Here is a 13,560-nt window from a genome sequence, read left to right as displayed (position 1 = left end):
AGTCTTCTTATGGATAATCCAGAGCAGCTAAAGCTGACTACCTGTGTGCCATTTAGAGGTTCTATATCTAGGTTCTGCATCACCCAAGGTGAATTGCAAATTGGATAGGTAGGATTTCACTTCTAAGAAGGTACATATATTGCTTCTTCTCCTCTAGTACTAAGGTAATTGTGTGGATGCCCTGGGGTATAAGATCCAGTGTATTTTGTATCTCTTTTTCAGACATTAGGATGCTCTGAGGATCTAAATATCTTTTTTATATGATGTTACATTCTGTAGTGCAACATTATTTAGTGCTGCCAGCCAGAAAGGAAGAGGTGATATCCTCTTCTGTGCATGCTGAACTCTGAATTCCTTTAACATTATCCTTATATGTTTTTTTCAGGTAGGCCCATCTCACTTATCTGTATCAGAAATACAAAAGTATTTATGTCAAGGAGACAGGACTACAAGTACATTGTGAGGGCTAACTTAAAGATGTTATTGTTATTGCAGTTGAGGTTCAATTTTGATGACGAAGTCTGAATCAATTCCTTGTATGAAAAGAAGACCAGTTTCATGAGATCAGAATTAACAAAGGTGTACCAATTTCTTCCCTCTGTGGACTAAAGAAATTAATAAAAACCACTATGCCAAAATTTAGCATTCCGGTTCTATCCTTTTATATTTCCTGAGTACACTTCCAGGAAGAAAATTTGTCAGTTGTTTCTAAGCAACATGTCAGGCAGTGTTGCACTTTTTCAGCTGACTCTAAAATATATAAATTTTTTTCACCTAAATAGTGAAGACACCTATGTTGAATGGTGGGTTAGTACATAAAAGGCAGATTGATATCTGATTATTTTGGCTCCTTACAATGAGACTCATCTGAGAACACTGCTCATTAAAAACTCACACTGAAGTGAGAAAAAAAAAAAACCCTGAGATTAAGAAACAGTATGCTTTTAATATCTTACAGCACCTAAAATTGCCAATAAGTTTTTTAAAAAAAGATATTGTGTGCAGTAGAGCGTGTTTTTAAGTATGTACCTTTATCCTTATTAAGATATGTCAATTACTGAATACCTAACACGAGATGAATTGAAGAAAGGTCTGGAGGAAATTTTGCAGATGTCCTAGTCATGAGAAACTTTGCAAAAAGCTTGTGAAGCTGCCCACAGATTTGAAGCTGTGAGAAATCCAAAATGCCATGGATGACTGTGAAGCTACTTGAAATTTCTGAGGTTAATGGACTGCATGGTAGAGATTATGAACGTCTCTGTACTGCTTTGCTTTTACAGAACAGACTTTTCCTCTTCTAATAATGTTAATTATGAAGCATATGTATTCTGAGACAACATAACGGATGCTATTGTTCCATTTGTGAAAACACTTGATGTTTACCAGTGCTGGTGAGGGGCAGCATATTGCATAATTCTGCTGTAATTAATTTTCTGTTGTACATAATACAGCACTACTTCATATACACTTCCTTTGCATGCCAGCAGAACATCACTGGTTTCTTCTTCACGTTAGAATAGACAGTAAAAAACTATTCCCACTTTTATTGTAATCAGGAAATCAAAGTACACCTCATTCCATGCCTTCATTATTTTACAAAATGAGTGATGGCTTTCTTCAGCCTCACAAGTATTCTTTCTGAAGAAAATCAGTCTGATCTTCAATATCTGAAAGTTTCAAATTACTATTTTTTTCTCCAACAGGTCTCCTGTCTTTTTTCCCCTGCAGAACTAATTTGGACTAAACAAAGACATAAGCAAATTTACCAAAGGTTTGGCACAGACATAAGTGCTGGTAGATGGCAACAGCTATGAAAAGTAGAGTTCTACATCCAAAACAGTCTTAACATTTACATCTTCACTTTTTTTCCTCTGGGAAACGTGGATGAGTGTCTTTCAGTTTGGTCCTGGACATGCAAATACAGCTATCTTAATAAAGACTACTGAAAATTAGTATTTTTCTGTTTTGGTGTTTTGTTCTTGTTGCCATGAGCAAATGAAGCCAGCAGACAAAAACCTCTTTCACTGACATACATCACAAAGTGCTTTCCATAGAATGATAAATTTAATCAAATATCTGTTACCTCTATGGAGACAGATTTACTCTAAGATTTGAATAATTCCTAGATTTTTACTGTTGTCCCCTCACCCCCATGTTATTGATTCTGATTGTGTGGGATGTTCCCCCACTTCTGCTTTGAACTGAGGGAAATATTTGGAATTGAGGAGGATTGTTCAGTTACTATTATGGGAGCAAAGTTTAGAATACAGTAGGGATTGACTACACCTCACTTCTTCAGGAGCTGAAGATTTCTTTTTCTCTGATGTGTAAATCATACCAAATTCTAGCAGGTTTAAAGCTTAAGTAAAGTATGTATTCTAAAAATTTTGTCTTTTGAGCTGCATTTAGCCATTTCAGAAATACTGTGAATAAAACATTGCCTACCTCTGCCTTACAAGGAAGGAAGTATTGATTTGGAGACAAGTTCTTGAAGATATGTTCTACTGTTCATCACTCTGAGGTATTAAATTACAAAAAGCCCTACAATGTCCTCTTCCCTCATGCCCATCCCTAACAAACCGTTTTATAGAAGGCTTAAATTATTAATATTACAACAATAAAATTCACAGCTACTGTTCAGCTTCTTATTCAGTTGCTGGATAAAATTCTCTCCCTACAGTGGTGAGCATACTAATTACACATGTTAACAGATTGGGTTAAAGACATACCTCAGAAAAACGGTGGATATAGAAGAAGTGAAAATAATAGCTCAGGAAAAACATGGAAGCTCTTGATGCTAAGTATGCCTAAAGTACTGCAATTGAGGAAGAACCCCATTGGGTGCTCCTTATGTTCTCACTGAATATTTAGTTTTGGCTTCTTTTGAATGATCTGTCTGCAAAGGAAAAAAACAACCGAAGTGCAAGCTTTGTTTCCTGAACTGAGAAATATCTTTTAGCCTTTTACACACACACCTTTTGAAAATGTCTTTTTAATCCACAGTTCTATTTTGGCTTGGACTCAGGTTTCTGTGACACATCTTTGAAGTTGCTTTGAGTGGTGTATATAGATATATATATTTAGTTTGGTACTGGCTGAAGATTATCCTGTTTCCAGTGGTCTATGCAAGATGGATCCAGTCCCTGAAAAATACCTTTGTAATAGAGAGACATCTACCCAATTTTATTATTTTCAGGAAAAAAAATTGTTTTCTGTGCCAGTAAGGCTTGTCTTGCCACCTCGTTTAGAAGGATGGTCCCATTAACCTTCATGATTTGGGAAGTATGAACAAAGGCTACTGCTGCTGTGAGTGCTCTTTTAGATAAGAGAGTGCTAAGAGTCTGCAGAGTGCAGGCTTAGTATCCCTTTCATTATTACTGTAGGTAGGTGTGCTCTTTAATGGGGGTCTATAGTGAAAAAATTCTGACCCATTAGTCTACAGCTGCTGGAGATGTCCGGGTACCACCCTTCTTGACCTGGGGTCTGTGGCTGCTGTGACCAACACTATGGCATGGAATGGAGTAGCAGAAGAGGTTATTTCAGGGATTATTGGAAGGGACCTACAATGATTGTCTGGGCCAACTATCTGACCAATTCAGGGCTGACCAAAAGTTAAAGAAGTTATTAAGCACAAGCGTGTGATTAAGGACCTGTGTACATATATATGTAACCTGTATACTTTCATTTTGAACTTGATGCCAAACAGATTATAATTACAATACTTCTCTGAAGGCATGAAAGGGCAACTATAAAAATGTGGGAATAATACAGTGTATGTAGAGTGTGTGATTAAAATGGTCATATGTAACCTTTATTTTCCCTCCCTGTTGCCCATATTGCACGTTGTCACTGCAGCTCAAGTTCAGAGACTGTGTTGTGTACCTAATGCTTCACAGTCACGCTGGAGTCATCACTAAGAGTTGAACACTGAAAGTTTTATGAGTTTATGTCAATGAATTCAAGAAGGCTGTGCTAGGCCCAGGTGTATTTGGTGTTCAGAGCAATGCTTAGGGCAATCCCCTCAAACAAGGTAATTCTGCTGTCCTGAGCTAAGCAAAAGAAACTATTAATGTTCAATGTGAAGATTCAGAGGTAAGCTATAGGTTAGGAAATGTAGAAGCACACCTATTCATTTAATAGTTTTTGAATGTTAGGAATTTAAAAGGTAGGAAAAAGATAAAATGTTTACTGTTACCAGCACACAAGTATAATGTAATATGCCATTAATTTACCTTATTTGGTGGAGTTTTAAAGTTTCTCTCATAAAAGCCAGTGATGTGAGACTTGTTTTCTGTGCTACCTTCTATGGAATCCTTAGTTAGAGGAGCTGTAGGACTCTGGGTCATATGAAAGTCATTGAGCTCTTCCTAGTAGCTAGAAAGTCTTTCATTTTCTTCTGTATTTATCTCACAAATCTCCATTTCAGTTCTGTACTCAATTGATCCAAAGTCACCCAGGAGGCAGGAACAGGGTCTCCCAATTGGAAGCTGATTCCCTGGCTGTTCTGAATCTGGATATAGGACTTGACTCTGTTGTTCTTGGAAATGTATGGCCTCTCCAAGCATCCATCTCATGAAATAGCAATGAAAGGAATATATTCACTAAGATATTTCAGGGGTTAAGTAATTAATGTTTTGAGTAGCTTAATGCAGAAGCACTTTGTGTGATTAAGTATTGATGTAATTCATTAGTTCAGGAATTTGATAATGTCCTTTGTGGGCTCCTGCTGTGGTTGTCAGGAGAAGAATTCTACTTGGCCTTCCCATGGGAGTACAAAGGACGTTGTGCCCTGAACACAACTACAGCCCTTGCTTCAGTCTCTCCAAGAGAACAGGTCATATTAGCTGTTAACAAATTTCAGTTTAGTTGTAAAAATATTGGAACCCAGAGGAAATACTAATGCTGCTCGGCAGGACTGTGTCCCTGACTGTTCATGGTTCAAAGCAACTTCCTGTTTTCCTAGCACTCCTCTTAATCCTTGGGGCTAATAGATCAGAAACTTATTTAAAGTATGCCTTCTATAATTCTTGATATATAACATCCTGAAATAAAGCTATAGAAGATTCTACCAGGTCTCCCCATCTGGTTCTTTGCTCCACTTGGGCTACTTGGGAAATGCCAAAGGGATACAGAGGGGGTCAGGCCCCATACCTGAATTCCCATCTAACTGCAGAAATAAAAATAGTTGTATGTGGTTGTGCAAATTTGTACACCTACACAATAATGGCTTAGTTTTTCAAGCTGCTCTTCCCCCTGAACATTGAAAATAAAACACTACTTATAAATGCAGCTCTGACTGCATAATGTCTAGTAATCATACCAACAGCAAGTATGGATCACTATCCTTTTAGATTTCAGGAGTAAAGAGATCTCTCTGGTAAACAGATCTGTTCTTCAACAAACAAAAGATAAAGTTGCAGTCCCTTGTGTGATAAACTCAGTAATCCTTGGTTGTGCCAGACTCAGATTTTGGAGACAGCACCCTTCAATTACAGGGGCAAATGTATATTTGGATACAAAGAGTAGACAGTGAAGTGTAACTTTTGGTGAAAAAATAAGGCCTGCCCTGTTTTTCGTACACCTTAAAGAGAAAAGGGAAGAGGGATTATTTCTTAATACAGTGCAGACATATTTCTTTCAAACTGATAAACTTTTGAAGATGTTATTGCTTTCTACCTTGAGGCCACCACACTTACAAATGCCTCAAGTATTTTAGCCACAGGGATAGTTCTCTAATGTGTGAGAATCATGACTGTCTAACTGTAGATGGGTAGTCAACCCCGAGCTTCAGACTTAGCCTATTCACCTATGCAACGCTGAAACAGCTCTGTTTTTAACTTTTGCCCACTTTGAATCGGTCCACTTGCCCTCATCTTCAGGTGTTAGCTCTCTGCCTGGTGGCTAGCATGATGGAGGCTGCTTTCAGATTATGGCTTCTAGATGCTATGGAAACAGAAATAAATATTTTTACCTTCTTTTTTTTATTTCATATTATGTAAGTGCATTAGTAACAATGCATGGCACAGGGAATGCAGTAATCGAATGTGCTGTGCAGAGCTTTCTCTTTGTTGCTTAGCAATTAAATGTATGCACGTAGCAGCAGCACTGACAAAAATGCTAATAAAAGGTGACAAGTTATATCTCCAGAAAAAATTATACAATTAAGAAAAAATATCCGACAAGATACAGGAGGAGCAGCAAATGGTACATATGGGTAGATCTTGTCCCTCCTGAAGGCAAGATCTTCAGGTACTGACCACTAGAGGGGCTGAGATGATGGGAATAGAAGGTATCCACATTTATAGCATGGGCTACAGACACACAGTTGTGCAAACATCATGGTAAGGCTTTCTGTTGTTGTTGATGTTGTTTCTTTATTATTTGTTCATATTTTTATCTGTAAATTGTCTAGAAACGTTTTGTTTCCTTTGTTTCATTTTTCTCCTCAGCATTCAGGTTTGCAGGTTTTTCACAGCATTTCTTTCTATCGAATTTCTGACTTTCCTAGCAGATGCTTGTGTCACAGTGTAAGATTTTATTTATATAACATGATGTAATCTATCATGCTAATGTAAATAGAATTCTCTATAAAACTGGTTCTTTAAGAATACCAAACTGCTTTCATTTATTTATCTATCTATTTATTTATTTATTTATTGTGAATTCAGAGTAAATATGAAGCAGAGGAACTGCACTGTAGGTTGCAATTCTCAAAAAAGCCCCGCATTTAAAGACTCCTTTCTTTGTGAGATTTGTATGTTTAACCTTTCACTCCTCTCTTACCTTTAGTCTTCTAAAATCTGTGTCACTTGTGTTGTACCCAGGCAGTGCACCGCTTCTTGGACTGGTTAATACTGATTGTACACTTGCTTTGCTGCGGATAAACATAGTCATCAGGGGTTTTTTAGAGCTTTTTCCAAACCGGTTTGACACATTATTGCATGAAATTCTTTTTACTACATTCAAAGAATCATTTACAGGCTCAAAGTAATTACTCTTAAATCATTTATCAATGTCTGTGGTATTTAGCAAATATTTCTAGTTATGTGGAGGATTTAAATAGTTTTTCTTCTAACAATTCTTTCCAGCATTTCAGAGCTTTTCCTCATTAGATTTCTGCTCACCAAAGTGCTGATTCTGCACTTGACAGTCTGCCTGCATAGTGAATTGCAGGATCTGGGCCCAGTTTTGATCTATTTATACTATAGTCCATTTCATTTTAACTGAATGCAAGTACTAATTTGGCTTTACTTGCTTTCAGCATTATCTCAAGTTGTGCCAAATCATCAGACAGCCCATTTGGAGTTTGGCGGACTTTGCTGAAGCTCCTGCATTTTTGGTCAAGTGCTATCAAACAAAAGTAGCCTAACTCCCAGCTCAGTTCAACAATTCCAGTTCTCTATCCTGTGCTTTAGCAAATAAGATGGACTCTGAATCAGTGCAGATCAGGTTGCACTCTGTGTTAATAAAATGAATCAAACCTCTTTTAATTCATGTATTATACCTCTTAAGAAATAGAAATGAAAACATACAGTAAAAATAATAATTAAAATTTGGAACATTACTTGACTTCTTTTCCCTGGCTTCTTTATGAGAGTGTTGATAGAACAGTGGTTCAGGTAACTGCACGCAGAGCAATGCTGTCATATGATGCAAACAGCAAAACGCTATTCAGTGAGATTTTTTTAGCTAGTCCACCTTATGTTCACTTCACTTGTTCTGTTTTTTTTCTCCAAAAACAAGTCTTTTAGCACTAGTTAAGGAAGCAGGAATTATCTCATACAGATGAAACTATATGTCAGCCCCAAACCAGCTTGGATAAGGAAATGACAGTGGAAGATAGAAAGGAAGGAGAAGAGCAACAGATCATTGTGCTGAAATATATTGTGTGCATTTACTTGTGATCTTTTTAAGAGATATTTTACAACTTGTTCAGGACACTGAATCAAACATCCAGAAAAGGAAAGATTGAATCCACTGGGATGAGATAAAATAAAATTCCCCTGCTTTCTCTCTTCCCTCTTCCTCCTACTCCAGTAAATGCAATCATGGCAAAAGCTTTGAGAGAATCACTTTGATTTCTGAAATACTTTTCTCCAAAGGCTGCATTTTGAAAGCTATTTCCAAATAAGCCTGTGCTATCCAGAAGCAACAGAAGTATTTCATGCTCTAGAAAGATTTTTTTAAACATATTTATGTATGCCTTCCTTCCCACGTTACCTGCAATGACATGAAAACACGGTGTGTGCATATGTGTATGTATGTATGCATGTGTGCATATAAAATGCAATGGGAAAAAGCAAATACTGTATAAAACTGTCTACTTAAATGTCTGCCTGAAAATGTATGCAGTATATTCTTTTTTAAGTAGCCTCCTCCTGGTAGTACCTTCACTCAGATTCTCACCATTCCCATGTAGTGTTCTGTAAATACCCTGTGAGAATGACTAGCAGGGAGGATGATCTTGCATAACAGGCAGCTGACTAATTTAGACCAGGAACATTGATCTACAATGACCGAAATAGTCCCAGTCTTTTTCCGATTTCAACATTTGAAGTTTTGGCATCACACTCATGGATACTTGTATAGTTCAGTCTCCGGAAGTCACTGTTCATGTATTTTACCACTTTCAGGTAGATCAACGAAGGGATAAACCATTCTGAATATCACAGAAATGATGGGATTTTGTGTGTCATATGTGTTCCCAAGACACAGAGAGGGCTATGTTAAAGTTTTGTAAACTATCTCTACCCTATACCACTTCTTTAACATATACCACAGCAGACCATCTTTTTCATTTTCTCAGCATGCTACCTTGCCCTCCATATTTTATTCACCTTTCTGAACACTGTATCATGACCTAAGCTGTTCTTCTCTTTTATCCATTTAGATTAATTCATGTTTTCATAAAAAGACTATCTCCAAAGATTTATTGAAATAATGAAAGTCTGAGGTCCATCTCTTGCCTGTATTTTCTTCAGTTTGGACCACTCAGGTAAAGCCTGGGACTGTGACTGTGAAGTATGCTTCAGAGGTACCCTAATTGTGTAGTTTTTGTGGCCACATAGGACACTGGTTTTTGAGACATTGATTTAAATTAGTGCTGAACACTGCAAAGCCAAACACCGCAAAGAGGCAGGACTTGCTTGAGGACTGGTCTGTTCTGGGTCTGAAGCCAAGGGATGAAGCTGATCTTGCAAGGTGTCAATGTCTTTGAGCATAAGTGATTGCTAATCACTAGAACTGCTTGGAGGTCAGCTCCGGTGTTTTCATTTGATTGATACTCAACTCTTCCCATGGATGTTTATACAGATTCAGTGCCATTGTATGTGTGTGTATTGGCAAACACATGTGAGAGTCCACTGGGATCTTTCTTTGACACCATTGAGCTTTCTCTCCATCCATCCTCTTGCACTTCTCTTAGAAGAGACCTTAAAAAACTTCCAATGTGCTACATAAATAGACACACTTATATTCTCTGCTACCACAAAAATATGATTCATCACTACCACTAATTTTGTTGTGAATAACAGCAAACTGGATCTGAATTCCTACAGTAGGAAGAAGTCAGGAAAGAAATGACTGTGTAGTTTACTGGTTTTGTTTTAAGCAATGAATCTCTTAAAATAAACAATTCTTCATGAAATATACGCCCTTAAAAAAAAAACCCAGACGAAACCTAGAACTGCAACATCTATTGCTTCTGCTTCTATTAATTTAGATCTATACTCTTATTGCAAAGCCACATTTTAAATGAATAAAACACAGAAAAAGAACAGGTTAACAAATGGGCAGCCAGTTGTGCAATAATTTTTATAGGAAAAGGGGCATTAATTTTTTCGCTAGCCCCCATCCCCACCGGTATGTCTTGCTTACACTAATCAGCTCAGCAGTTTAAATCTTAAATTGGTTGCCATTAATTACTTATACCTAACTTTCAGAAGACATCATTATGGAAAAGGTAAACTTGTTTGAGTCCAAATTTTCTTCCTCGCTAACAAACACCAGAAGAAAGTAATTGGTAAAATTTAGGACACTATTGTATAATATATGAGTAATCTGAGAAAATGTAATGTGTAGACAGCAGTCTTTCCTTGCTGTGCTGTTGCTCAGATACACAGCTTGTCTGAATCTAAATATATTGATTTATAAAAAGTGCATGTTTGGTGATACATACCCCATGAGCCTGAAAAACAGTGAACAGGAAGAATAATATTGATATAACTCGTTGTGTATTTCAATAAGCCCTTATAGGAGTACAGTAAGCTACAATGGAGTTAAGCTTTTAAAATTATATTGCAATACATGTTTTGACCTGTGACTAGGAGAAAAGGGCATTCAGAGACATCTACTCAAAGCTTTTTTCTTTTAATCCTGATCAGTGCAGAAGAGGAGCTCTTCTGTGAGAATAGCTTGGCACAGAGGCCACATCCCAGCAATGGAGACGATGAAGTTAGACTTGCATATGATTTTTAAAGTGTGTGATTTGTGCTCTTGGGCTCCATATCAGTATGTGGCTGGAGATATTTCTTAATTGACGGACAGAAAAGAATAGTCTGTTCTTTTTTTCAGTAGACAAGGCCTTTGCAAAAAAAAGGATTATAAACACCCTATTTGAAAATTATTTTTTAAAACATTTCTTTAACTTCATATTAACCACCAGTGCTCTGTTTTGTACTGAATGTAGATGTGTTTATCAAGATATTAGAGGGAAATACTTTGGCTGTGTATTTCTCATTGAGACACTAGTGGTAAAGGACTTCAGGAACCCTTTGCCTGTGGGACCCATTTGTGTCACCAGAATGACAGTAAGCCTTAAATCTGTGTCATTTTATGGATGCCACAAAATCAATCTGGCAGGCTTGGCATGGGAGACCATTCAAGAAGTGGGTTTCAGGGAAAGATGCTTTATTTTAACTGCTCAGCCTTTGCAGAAGGTGAAGTGGATGGGGCTTTCTCCCTCCTGCCGGACAGCCCTGCCCAGGGGACAGCAGCTTGGAACGCTATTTTGAGTAGGTGCTGCCTTGTGAAGAAATAGATATTTCAGTCGCAATGATGCCATTTCACTAGCTGAGAGGATATTTACCTCTAGATGGAGCTGTCTACTTGCGTTACAGCGGAGCTGCTACAAGCATAAAGTCTCAAAGGTGCAATGTCCCTGGAGGGCTGGTCAGCAGAGCCCTGAAGCCAAGCAGGTGTCTGGCTCAAGCGTGGCAGTGGGTAAAAACTACAAATTCTCCTCTACCTTTCTTACAGACGTGGGGATGGCAGAATAGGCTGAAGGGCAGTTTCCTTGTTTACAGTAAAGACTTTTATCCCTGCTCCCATCCCTGGATATTTTCTTTCAGGCTTTCTCTGCTCCCTCTCCTTGTTCACCCCTTGCAGCTTACTTTTTCTCTTGGCATCTTCAAGGCCTACAGAAGTCTGTTGTTCCTCAGCATCTTCATTGTCTCCTTAAATCCATCCACCAGCTGTATTCTATAAGAAAATGACTTTTTTATAGCTGTGTTTTCTTTATACTGTGTACTCAATTGCTGTGATTGTAAATCTGCACTACATTTGTGCTTTAGGTAAAGTTGGGGCATGTCTTCTATGTGCTTCAGCTTGGAATGATTTCTAAAGCATAACTCATAGCTTTACAGGTCATTTGATCCCTAATTTGGATTAATTTAATCTGAGCAAGGTCTATGCTCAATTTAAATATTGTCCCATTATAAATTATCTCATTTATGGGATAAGATGCTCTTCCATAGCTTGTAATGCTGCAGCTGAACACCTATAGGAAGCCATATTTAGGCCTGACTGCTGGGTTCCCAAGAAGCTGGGACAGTGAATTTTCATTGTACTGGGTATATGTGTTCCCAAACAGAAGAAAATGTGTTTCTGTGCCAACCAGCTTGTAACATATTTTAAGCAGCATGATGTGACATACTTAATAGTTAGTATAGAGAGGTCAATTTATTTTTTTGGCATTTCTCCCAGGAAATAAGACAGGAGCACAAGTAAGTAGGCAAGCGTCACAGAAAACAGCTTAAAAGTCAGAGTAGCACTCTACTAATAAATATCAGCCTTTTGGTGTACTCTTCTTCCACAGCTGCACAGGTTTTATAAGCTCCCACTAAACTGCTATTCTGTTTTTGTCAAAACCTGGACACATGCATTTACTAAGACTTCATCAGAAGAAAAATGTTTTCCACATTCTCATTTACGTTGAAAAATTTTGAACAGATAACTGTTCAATATTTTCTATGACTTATATAGAAACTGCTGACTATTTTAAACCAACAGCTGAGTCCTTTGAACTTCTGGGAAGTACTTTCCTCCCTCTTTAATGCATCTAGGTTCCATGCATGGAAATGATACATGAAAAGTGACCACTGCTGGTTTGTTGTTTCATGTGATATTTAATGCATTAGCAAAAGTTTGTTATTCTGAAAGTGAGAGATTACAGGGAAAAGCTTTATTTTTCAGTTCAGTTAAGAAAGTAATGATATGACAGACAGTATTCTGGGTTCTTACAGGTTGGACATCTGGTCTGAATATACCCAACCAACTAAAAAGTCAGTATCAAGTTCAATTTGCATATCTATCTTTTAAGAAAGTATTTATGATTTTGGAAAAGCTCCATCTGTTACTTTTGGGGGTGTTGCTTGAGTCCTTGGGGCTGGCAATGCTAGAAGAGATTATTTAGATTTGGGTGTTGAGGGGACTCTATATCCTGTCTCAGCAGCACGAATAAGCCTCTGATGATGCTGCTTTTCTACAAACCATAGCTAAAGTTCAGTGTAAGTCCTGCTTAAGGTTCCAGGTATTTTACCTGCATGTTCTGTATGCAGTGAGCACTGTGCCCTTCCTGAAAAAGGGGAAAAAGGTTCTCAGTGAAAGGACCTCAGTGAGTGTATTGAAGAGTAATATTAAGAGCTTTCACCTATAGAGATCATCAGCAAAATCACATACAGGAAAAATAAAGGAAAATAACTGAACTGATAAAGAGTGCATTGATATCTGTCAGATATGTGACTAAAAGCAACTAGCCATAAGAAGGTATTGAGGTGAAAAGAGGAAAAATAGGCTACTTAAATGTAGGAGGAGTGGCGATGGTGGTTCAGGCAGGTTGTCTAAATAACCAGCTACAGCAGGGAGCAAAATCACTCGGTGTGCTGGGAGGAACTTAAGTGGAAATCTACCTGAAGTAAAAGGATAAAACTAAGAAATGGTTTTTGGTGACTGTTGAGGACACAGCCACTGGACACAATTTTAAAGAACTTGGTATACTGCGTGACAGTGAGTTCAGAAAATATTACAGGCTCTAGCCAGTTTGATGTTTATGTAAGAATACTGAAAGGAAGAATCATGCTGATTGCTATAAGACAAAGCAAACAAAAAAAAAATCAGTTTTACGTATAACTGTTTCTTATTAGAATAGACAGGGAACTTAACCATGGAAGATAAACTTTTAATTTTCTTAGTACTGGAAAGATTTACAATAATACTAAGCATATTCATCTGAATTTGCCTTGCTAGTGCCTCTCCTCTGGCATCCTGTACAGCGTTTTCTGG

General features: G+C 37.6%; 1 protein-coding gene across 13 annotated transcripts in view; it reads left to right on the top strand.

Annotated features, from left to right (window-relative positions):
• The window catches only part of DLGAP2 (DLG associated protein 2), a 454,541-nt gene that overhangs the window by 104,695 nt on the left and 336,286 nt on the right, over positions 1 to 13,560 (top strand). Inside the window, exon 1 of one of the 13 annotated variants that reach the window (XM_064650406.1) lies at positions 6,167 to 6,341. The exons of 10 other annotated variants lie outside the window; for them this stretch is intronic. The gene's annotated coding sequence lies outside the window, so the exon portion shown is untranslated. Of the gene's footprint in view, positions 1 to 6,166; positions 6,342 to 13,560 lie in introns of those variants that run through there. 2 more of the 13 variants (XM_064650417.1, XM_064650415.1) reach the window with 2 other exon arrangements.

Source organism: Pseudopipra pipra, chromosome 3 (genome assembly GCF_036250125.1).
Source record: "Pseudopipra pipra isolate bDixPip1 chromosome 3, bDixPip1.hap1, whole genome shotgun sequence".
Classification (NCBI taxonomy): domain Eukaryota; kingdom Metazoa; phylum Chordata; class Aves; order Passeriformes; family Pipridae; genus Pseudopipra; species Pseudopipra pipra.
This window is presented reverse-complemented; position numbering and strand designations above follow the sequence as displayed.